This window comes from Peromyscus maniculatus, chromosome 5 (genome assembly GCF_049852395.1).
Source record: "Peromyscus maniculatus bairdii isolate BWxNUB_F1_BW_parent chromosome 5, HU_Pman_BW_mat_3.1, whole genome shotgun sequence".
NCBI classification, from domain to species: domain Eukaryota; kingdom Metazoa; phylum Chordata; class Mammalia; order Rodentia; family Cricetidae; genus Peromyscus; species Peromyscus maniculatus.
The window spans coordinates 19886924-19897716 of NC_134856.1; positions in this window are offsets into that span (position 1 = coordinate 19886924).

A 10793-nucleotide genomic window follows, 5' to 3' on the forward strand; every position below is an offset into this window, starting at 1 on the left:
CAAACTAAAACGAAACAAAAAACATGAAGCATTTTCCCACCACATGCCTCCAACACTGGCCTCCTAACAAAGACAGCTAACACTCTGAAATTTGCAGGCAACACCAGCAGAATACTGGTAAGGCACAGATTCCAACAGGGACAAACTGCCAGGCACTGGCTGCCCCACAGTATAGAAAAAGATTAAAATGCATCACCATCTGAGTTCTTAGATTTTTTTCCCCCTGTGTTTAATATTCTTTAGCTTAAAGGGACTTAAACCCAGTTTACCTGTGGTGATTGAAAGGAAGCTTTCCCTAGGCAACAAGAAGGACCCTAAGAGGGAGGGACACATGGATTTCCCTGGGAAGGAGAAATAGAAGAGATCTCCTGGGTAAACTGGGGGCAGGGGGAGGGGGAGAGTGGAAGGCAGAGGATGGGGAGATGGGAACATGAGGGACTGGTTGGTAGAGTTGGGGGCAGGAAAGAAGGGGAAGAGCAATGGAAGAGATATCTTGATTGAGGGGGCTATTGTGGGGTTAGGGAGAAACCTGGTGCCAAGGAAACTCCCAGGAATCCACAAGGATGACCCTAGCTAAGACTCCTAGCAGTCGTGGAAAGGTGCCTGAACTGGCCTTCTCCTGTAATCAGATTGGTGACTACGCTAATTGTCATTAAAGAGCCTTCATCCAGTAACCGATGGAAGCAGATGCAGAGACCCACAGCCAAGCACTGGGCTGAGCTCTGGGAGTCCAGCTAAACAGAGGAGGGATTGTACAAGCAAGGGGGGTCAAGATCATGCCTGAAGAACCCACAGAGACAGCTGACCTGAGCTAGTCGGAGCTCATGGACTCTGGGCCTACAGCCAGGGAGCCTGCATGAAACCAACCCAGGCCCTCCACATGTGGGTGACAGTTGTGTAGCTTGGTCTGTTTGTAGGATCCCTATCAGTGGGACCAGGACCTATCCCTGGCACCTGAGCTGGCTTTTTGGAACCTATTCCCCATGCTGGGATGCACTGCCTAGCCTTGACACAGGGGGAGGAGCTTGGTCCTGCCTCAAATTGATATGCCATGCTTTGTTGACTCCCATGGAGGGCTGCCTCTTTCTGAATGGAGGCATGGATGGGGGCGGGGGATAGGAAGGAGGTGGAAGGAGGGAACAGGAGAAGAGGTAGGGAAATTGTGGTTGGTATGTTAAAAAAAAATGAAAAAAATTTAATAGGGAAAAAAAAGTTTTCCCAATGAAGATAATTCCCTATAAATAAAAAAAGAAAAGAAAAAGAGGATCACCATGAGTGCTTATCATGCCTGCTTCCTATCTATCCGATTTCTAAAACTGTAGTGTGCACTTTCTTACAGAGTAAGAAAACAACCATGAGGTCAGGGAGCATGGTGCAGAGGAATTCCTCTCCTTTCTCTTTCAATTGGAAGAACATGTGCCTTTCCTTCCCCCTTCCACCTGCTGGGAACTCTGAGAGCTCATGTCAGGCCAAGCCAGGCCTGGTGCACTCTCATCAGCCAACACTTCCTCAGGCTATTATTTGAGATGTGTTGGGCTAGAGGGACACTCCCCTCTACACAGACAAGAGGTGACTTTAGTTTACAGAACATCACAACAAACAACAGGACCTTAACCCACTGCAGGTTCTCTCTCTTCAGCTTCAGGCGCCAACCTTGATCTGTCCCACAGGTAAGAGTCAAAGGCAATTAATGTCTACCTCTTAGGATGCTGGGCATCTCAACTTCATCTGTCCTAGGGACAAGGTGAAAAGGGAACATTAAAAAATATATACAGATATGTGAAGCTTTTCAGGTTGTCTGCCTGTCTGCAGGCCCACACAAACTAATTATAAGTACAGGATCTTCCAAGTTAAACTCTGGTTCTGCCAGTGTTGAGTATGTGGAAGCCCTCATAATACCAGGTGAAGCCTTTCCAGGGTAACTGCTTTTGGGTCATCAACACTCCTTACTCATGTTCTGTAAGTAAACCCAATAAGCTCACTGGTTCTCCAAGTTCATCTTTGATGAAATCAAACTTCGTTTGTCACTGGGTCTTTATGAGAAAGGGATAGACCTCACTTAGTTCCCTCCAACACCCCAGAAGAAAATCCTCACAACAAATGGAAAATTTATTTGTTAAAGTTATTATGTCTATGCTATTAAGAAAGGAAATCAAAGGCTAGACATGGTGGTACACGCTTTTAATCCCAGTACTTGTGAGACAGAGGCAGATGGATCTGTGAGTTCAAGGACAGCCTGATCTACAGAGAGAGTTCTAAGACAACCAAAGCTACACTGAGAAACCCTCCTGGGGGGGAGGGGTAGTAATCAGTAATAAAAAAAAAAAAAAAAAACCACTTAAATTGTTTTAGTAAAGCATTTTTGTATGATGATTGAGATGGCTGGATATATTTCCAGAATGAGAAAGCTTGTATAAGTTGTAAAGGTCTGAATGAGTTAGTTAAGAGATATAAAGGGTGAAATTTAGAGATGATGCATATGGCATTAATGGTTTTTTGTTTGCCTTTGTTTTTTTTTTTTGTTGTTGTTGTTTGTTTGTTTTTCAGACAGGGTTTCTCTGTGTAGCCCTGGCTGTCCTGAAACTCACTCTGTAGACCAGTGCTGGGATTAAAGGTGTGTGCCACCACTGCCTGGCTAAAATGTATCTCTTTAAACTATTTAGAAAAGTGTGGTTTTTAAAATATTAGACAGTAGTTAAAATACCAGCCTGGTGTGACTTACCTTCTAGGTGTTCAATAACCATATTTAGAGGCCTATACTGATGTGGTCAAAAGGATTAAAAGAATTTCCCCCTCCAAGGTCAACTACATCCCAAGGAACTGTGGGAGCATCTCTTGGAATATTCTGTAACCATGAAGAGTCACCTATTTCTTGTTCAGGACAGTGTGGAGATGTATCTGGTGTACTCTAACCAGTGTCTAGTCTATAAAGAGGAAGGTCAAACGAGGAGAAATTTCTTCCATACTTCCAAGTGAAACAATGGTTACCAAAGGCCTCCAGTTACCCTCACAGAGATGGAACAAGCGGCAGAGGAACAACTAGAGGAGCCTAGGATCCTCCCCAACCTAAGAGCCCAGCCCCTGAGGTCTAGATCTTCAACTGGAATTGGAAGTAAAATGAAAGTAATTCATTTTGGTCACCTACATGGCCTAAAACACCCAGCAGACAAGTATAACCAGGATTAAAACAATCAGCACATTTCTGAGACAATCCAAGGGACTGCACTCCTCAGATATCACTGTATCTCTCACTGATAATTCTCAAAAAAAAAAATTTGCTCATATATAAGACCTGACCTTGGCTCAATCCAACACTGCAGTGTCCACCTGCAGCGGTGAAAAACAGGCCTAGAGTCTTAACTGCCCAAGGCCAAATCAAAGAGGACTAGACTTCCCGACTGCTGCCCAGAGAGGGATTTGTGCTCCTCCAGAAACGATGCTGCTTCTACACCAAACAGACAGAATTCAACAAGCCTCCTCCTCTGGATGGGTTCTTGGCTCCCTCCTATCCTGGCTATCCTCTTACTCACCTCCTTCCTCCTAATTATCCACACACTTATATTTTTAGCCTGTCTTTTAAACTTTTTAGAGAAGTTCCTTCTGGATTAAATCGCCATCATCACTTGGTTCACAACAGAGGATGACGTAAAACAATGTTTCTCTTAGTCACTCCAGACTCAATCTGCTGAGGCAAAAAAAGGTCAAAAGTTTGGGCGACATAGAAAGTGTCAGGCTATCCAAGGCTACACAGTGACATCCTATCTTAAAATACCAAAAGACAAAGAAGTAAGTAATACACTATCCTTCTGGCTAGTCAACTTGACACAAGCTAGTCACCTGAGAGCAGGGAATGTCAATTGAGAAAATTCCTCCCTAAGATCCAACCTTAAGGCATCATCTTAATTAGTGATTGATGGGGGAGGGCCCAGCCCGTTGTGGGTGGGGCCTGCCTGGACTGGTGGTCCTGGGTTCCCTAAGAAAGCTGGCTGACTGTGTAATGAGGAGTAAGTCAGTAAGCAGCACTCCTGCCCCTGCCTCCCAAGTGCTAGTGTTAAAGGCGTGTAGCACCACCACCCATCCATCTCTGCTTCTTGACTATGGATGCAATATGATCAACTCAAGCTCCTGTTGCATTGACTTCTATGTCACAATGAACTGTAGTCTCAAATTATGAACCAAAATAAACCTTTCTCCCTTAAGTTGCTTTTGTATTGTATTTTATCACAGAAACAGGAGACGCAGACAACACAATTTGTTTGTTGATAGTGGGGTTTTTTGTTTTTTGAGACAGGATTGCCTCAAACTAATAGCAATCATCCCGCCTCATTACTGGAACTATAGGCCTGAGCCACCACATGGGCTATATTAGTACTTTAAGTGAATGTTTATTTTTACCTCACCCTCATTTCCACCTTAAGTTCAAATATATCCAGAATTTAACCATTCTTCACCAACGCTATCATTTCTACATTAGTCCAAATAATTTCTAACCTGGGTCTTTTTATTATTTGGGGTTTAAAAAGTTTATTACATTTATTTATGTGTGTGCACCTGTACAGTTACATACCATAGCATGCATATGGAGGTCAGAGAACAACTTTCAAGAATCAGTTTTCTGGGGCTGGAGAGATGGCTCATTGGTTAAGAGCACTGCTGCTCTTCCAGTAGATCTGAGTTTGATTCCCAGCACCCACATGGTGGATCATACTCATCTGTTACACTAGTTCTGGAGGATCTGATGGTTTGTTCTGGCCTCCAAGGGCACCAGGCACACACATGGTGCACAGATACCCATGCACACAAAACACCGACACACATAAAATAAATATTTAAAAAAAAGAATCAGTTTTTCTCTCCTTCTACCATGTGGGACCCAGGGATTGAATGCAGGTCATCAGGCCTGGAGGCAAGTACCTTTACCGTCTGAGCCTTTTCCCTGGCTCCTGTTTATTTTGTGTATATACATACATGTTATATATTGTTTTATATATATGATATATATCATATATATAGTTTATGCACTTTCTAAATGATGTGTATATATGCATGTGGGTTTATGCATAAGTGCTGGGGCCCACAGAGGCCAAAGATATTGGAGTCCCTAAAGGTGGAATTGTAGATGGTTGTGAGCCGCTTGACATGAATACTGGGAACTGAGCTCAGGTCCTCTGTTAGAGCATTAAGTTCTGAGCTATCTATCCAGCCCCTATTTTGGATTTTTTTTTTTTTTTAGCTGAGGATCGAACCCAAGGCCTTGTGCTTGCTAGGCAAGTGCTCTACCACTGAGCTAAATCTCCAACTCCCCTATTTTGGATTTTTATGACAGAGTTTTGCTCCATAGCCCAACCTGGCCTGGAACTTGGGATCTTGCTGCCCCCACCTCCTGGGTGTTAAGATTCAGGTCTGTGGTATCATTTCCTGACTCATCAGACTGGGTTTCATTACAACAGCTTTTCAATCAAGCTGAGTGCTAGTTTCAAGATGCAGCTTGTGGGTTTAAGATTTAGCTTAGAGGCACTACAATTGCATAATATGGCAAAGGTCCTTAGTCTAATCCCCAGCACTGGAAAGGAAAAGAGAAACCAAACAAAAACCCTTGTGACTTTTCACTTTAATCAGAACCTTTAAATGACCTTCCCTTCTCACTCAGACTTAGTCAGATTTATAACGGATCCAAATCCCCACAACTTTTCTGACATTAGCTCTTCCAAGACCTTCCTAAATTGTTTCCTGGCCATCCTGGCCTCTTTCCTGTAATAAGCCAGGCATGTTCTGCCTTTAGGGATTTCTTTCCTCAAATGTCCTCACAGTTAACTGCCTCACTTTGTTAAGATCAGCTTAAATTTCAAGGTTTCACCTTTCTTTTTCTGTAGAAGGCACATTACCATTAAATACCTTATGGGGTTACTTATTTTCTGCCTGCCTTCCCCACTAGGATGTAATTTCCGAAAAGAGGATGGATTTTCTTTTATGGTGGTATCTACAGCACTGAACAGTACCTGGCACATAGTAGGGCCACTATATATATGACTGAATGAATATCAACACACCTTCTCTATAATTTTGTGTATATGTGTGTGGTGTACACACATGTATGTAAGTGCACTTGGAGACCAGTGTAGCCGGAAGTTTCTCCAATCCCACCCAGCCCCACGGTACTACAACCACTTATAAAATAATCAGAGGCTTATATTAATTACACACTGTATGGCCAATGGCTTAAGTTTCTTGCTAGCTAGTGCTAGCATCTTAAATTAACCCATTTCTATGAATCTGTGTTTTGCCACATGGCTGTGGCGTTACTAGTCTGCTGGCATGTTGCTCCTTGGGCAGCGGGCTGGTGTCTCTTCTCAACTCCGCCCTTCCTCTCTCTGTATCTCTGCTTGAATCTCCCACCTGGCAGTAAGCTTTCTTGCCATAGGCCGACACAGCTTTATTTATTATGCAATGGAAACCACACACATTCACAGCATAAAGAAAGACATCCCACAGCAGACCGGAGGTTAACTTTGAATGCCATTCTTCAGGAACAGCCCACTTTTTATTGTTTGCTTGTTTTGAGACAGGCTCTCACTACATAGCCTTGGCTGGCTTGGAACTCCCAATGAAGACCAGGCTTGTTTGTGTGTCCCCCCTGACCCCCATGAGGCTTTTATTCCCTCCCCACTACCTCCCTCCACACACCCTGGTTTTGGAGACAGGATCTTTCACTGGCCTGAAGCTCACCGACTAGGCTAAGGAAGCTGGCTAATCAGCAAGCCCCAGGAAATCTACCTTTCCCTGACTCCTCAGCACTCAGATTACAAGTGTGCACCACATACTCACTGTACTGGGGATTGAAGATCCTCGGATTTCACTCTTTTCCATTATTTTCCCAACTCAAATGATCAGACAGCTGAACTTAGCAATCAGCTCCTCTGCTTCCTATACCACTGCGATAACATAAAACATCTAAGGGGCAGCAAGCTGGCTCAGTGAGTAAAAGTGCTTGCTGTACAAGCCTGATGACTTAAGGAAGAGAACTGACTCCACAAAGTTGTTCTCTGACCTCCACATGGGCTTCCATGCCCATATACCACACAGAATAATAAATTAATCTAATTAAAATATTTGAGCCAAGTGTGATGGCATGCACTTAGGAGATGAAAGCAGGAGACCATGAGTTAGATGCCAACCTAAAACCCTGTCTTGAAAGAAAGAATGAAGGATAGAAAAAAAAAAACAAAACGAAAACTAGGTATGCACTGGTGGTACAGTCAGTAGAATCAGAAGCTCGGCGCCATCCTCAGCAGGGTTTGAAAGGTAGAGCTTGAATACAATATACTACCTTGCTGTCCCCTTGATGAATAATCTTATTTAAGCACTGCAAGGTATTTAGAGATTGTGCAAAGATGCAAATTTCATGTGTATTTCTTCAGAGTACCCAGCAAATCTTAACATAGTCTGACACCCTCATAACAAGAGCCATTAATACCTTCTGTATCCTGAAAAGTAGTTTAACTTCATCACCTATTATATATTAAAATCTAGTTGGGGATTGAGTTCAATTTATAGAACTAGATCCTAGTATGCAGGAAGCCCTGGGTTCAATCCCCAGCACCAAATAAATCAGGCATGGTGCACATGCCCGTAATTCCAGCACTCAGAAGGTGAAAGCAGAAGGACCAGGGTCATCCTTAGCAACATAGCAAGACTGAGACCAATCTGAGCTACCTAAGACCCTGTCTTGCATGGGGAAATAAAACTGGTACCAGTCTAGAAGCTTGTTCTACACTGGCTAGCTTTCATAATGTTGGAAGGTGCTATGCGTGGTACCTGGGGAATGAAGGACAGAATAATCAACAGTCTTACTCAGCTGTGGGCCCTGCAAAGTATGACAATTATCCTGGTAAAATCCACCCACCAGTGCAATAGTAACATGAATGTTATGGGAGTAACCAGCAACTTTTTGATTGGGTATAAGATCCACTCCACAAAATGGTACTCATGCCTGGTACCTTTAACTGGGCCAAAAATGTGTGGCTGGCTAGGTCACATGCCCTAAGGAAGAACCTAACACGACTGTTCTGCTAAGTGGACATAGTGATAAACTGCCCACTAAGTTCTTATCTTCATACCCATATATTATAACACCTCTCAATCTGTATCGGAGAAGCTTCTTTTCCCTGTAGATAACAACTAACAGAGACTCACAATTAGTCAACATGCAGAGAATAAGAGACCACGAAGAGCTCAACCTTTTAACATCTCTATATTACCCACCCCCAGCAATGCTTAGGGATCATCACAGAAGAGAAAATGCAGAAAGACTGTAAGAACCAAAGGTAGTGGATAACTTCTATAAAACAGTATTTTCTGTATGACAGGGTCATCGAACATTTGAACTCATAGCAACTGGGACTGCCCGGATAAGATCAAGCCAGCCACAACTTCAGCATGGATGGGAGAGGAGATCAAGAAGTCTCTCCCACCCATAACTGTGGAATTGGCAACTGATAACCACTGGGGGAGTTTTCTTCAGGGGTGTAGTCTCAGAGGTTACCATGCAGATGGCCCTACACCCGGCACATATAGGCAGCACTGAAAGCACTCAGTGAGGCTGGAGAGACGCTCAGGGCTTAAGAACACTGGCTACTCTTGCAAAGGACCTGGGTTTGACTGCCAGTACCTACATGACGGCTCCAGACTATCTGTAACTCCTGTTCTAGGTGACCCAAAATACTCTACAGATCTTTGTGGGCAGCAGGCACACAAGTGGCACACAGACTTTCACACAGGCAAAACACCCATACACACATAAAATAAATTTCTTTTTAAAAGGAGTACATGAAGTTAGGAGGAAAAAGTGGTAGAGAGGATAAGGAAGAAACTGGAAGGGAAGAAATAGGGGATGGATCTGATTAAAACATATGCACGTAAGAAACTCTTAAGGAATTTAAAAAAGACCCCCCATCTTTAAAAAGAAAGCAAACCTCCTTGAGGACTAGCTTTCACAGCAGCAGAAGATTGCCATGCAAGCTTCCAAAGGAGGGAAGCAACCAACGAAGAGTCCTGCCCCGCTATGATGCCTGTGAACTACAACAGCAGCCAGCAGGGCCCAGCAGCCCTAGGGTACAGCAGTAGCACACACACTCCTTGGTGCTAACCAACAGCTCCTAGTTAGACTCAAGATCTGCTCAACAACAGAGAAACCATTGCTGGAAACCTAGCCTCCTTCGTCCTAGTGAAGTCACGGATCTTGGAGGAGAACCTCCAACCACTACTTGACTAAGCCCTAACTACATTCTAAATATTTGTCCTAACACCCACAGGTAAGTGCAGTCCTCGATCCTCATCTAGCAAGCTTCTCTTTGCAACAGACAGGGGCCATTAAGAAAACCACAACCAATCAAAGCACAGACTTGTGGAGCCCAGGCCCGATGGCTACATCTACCAAACAACTTCTGAACCTAAGGCTCAGGGAACATTGAGAAAGGGGATGGAAAGACGGTAAGAGCCAGAGGATCAGGGAGTTTGCTGTGAGACTGCATCTCCACTAAGGTCAGAAGCTACACCCATAGTCTCACCCACGTGACTGCCCAACCGTGGGCTGAGCAAGGACAACAGCAACAGACACGCTGAAGATGACAGGGGGATCCCACGAAGCCTCAGCTCTACACCAAGGACCTCAGGCAACTGAGGGAAGAGAAACCAACCGGTTATCCAGTACCAAATGGTCAGCCCTGAGAAAAGAAAAATTTAAAGTTAAATAAAACGAAGAGCTAGTTAAAGGCAGAAAGCAGGACTACTTTCTGAGTAGCCTGAATGATACATACAGTGTTGACTAAAATAATCAATTGCATATTTCTACATTTAATTACCTGTGAATAGGAATGGCCTTCAAAATATAACAATGTAATTCATACATGCCTTCCTAGGCCCTATCCATCCCCTCATCTCAACCCAATATCACCCAATCACAAGCATACTGAATCAAATAAAATAAAGGATTTGAACAACAGTGGACGCCTGGCAGAAATCGGAAATCACTTTAGCCTCAAACTCCATTATTTGCCTAATGAGAACAGCCCTCATATGCACTGTGACTCAGCATTTTAGGATCCTGAGTCATGAAATGAGATGAAGGTATTTCCTCTTTCCTGGCATTAACTAAATAATCGAGCTAAATTAAATGAAGCATCTCCGAAACGCAGAAAATGGCTGAAGTGAAAAGATGCTCATCCTGACAGAGGTTTAACTCAGGTTCACGTGATCAGGGATGTCAGCACGTGGCAGATGATGCACAGAGCTATTCTGAAATAACTTGTAGCCCTACGAAACTAGCAGATAAAATGCTGACTACAATTACAAAACATTTTAAATAAATGAAAATAAAAAACGGTTGTTTAGAGGTAAGTAATAAATAAACAAATAAAATAACAGAGCTGAGGGAATTTCCAGACACTGGTCACCAGAATATCATAAGCTGAAACTGAATCAAGTGGAGATTTTTTTTTCCCTTACAACAAAGCAAAAAGAAAAAGGATAAACTAAACTAAAAGTGAAACCAAAGGGGTCATCCTGCTGTTTCCAACTGTTCATGGACAGAAATGAGATAAAAATAGTAACTACATAAAGGTACTTGCATTCGTGTGCGGCAGAAACTGACCGAAAGGGAAAAGAAACGCAGCCAATCAGCAAGCAGGACCCCTAGGAATGTGAGAACATGAGAAGGACGGAAGAGCATTAATCATTAATGGAGGACTCGAGGAAGCGCAGGGAAGCCAGATAGGTCGGTGAATACAGACGGCAGA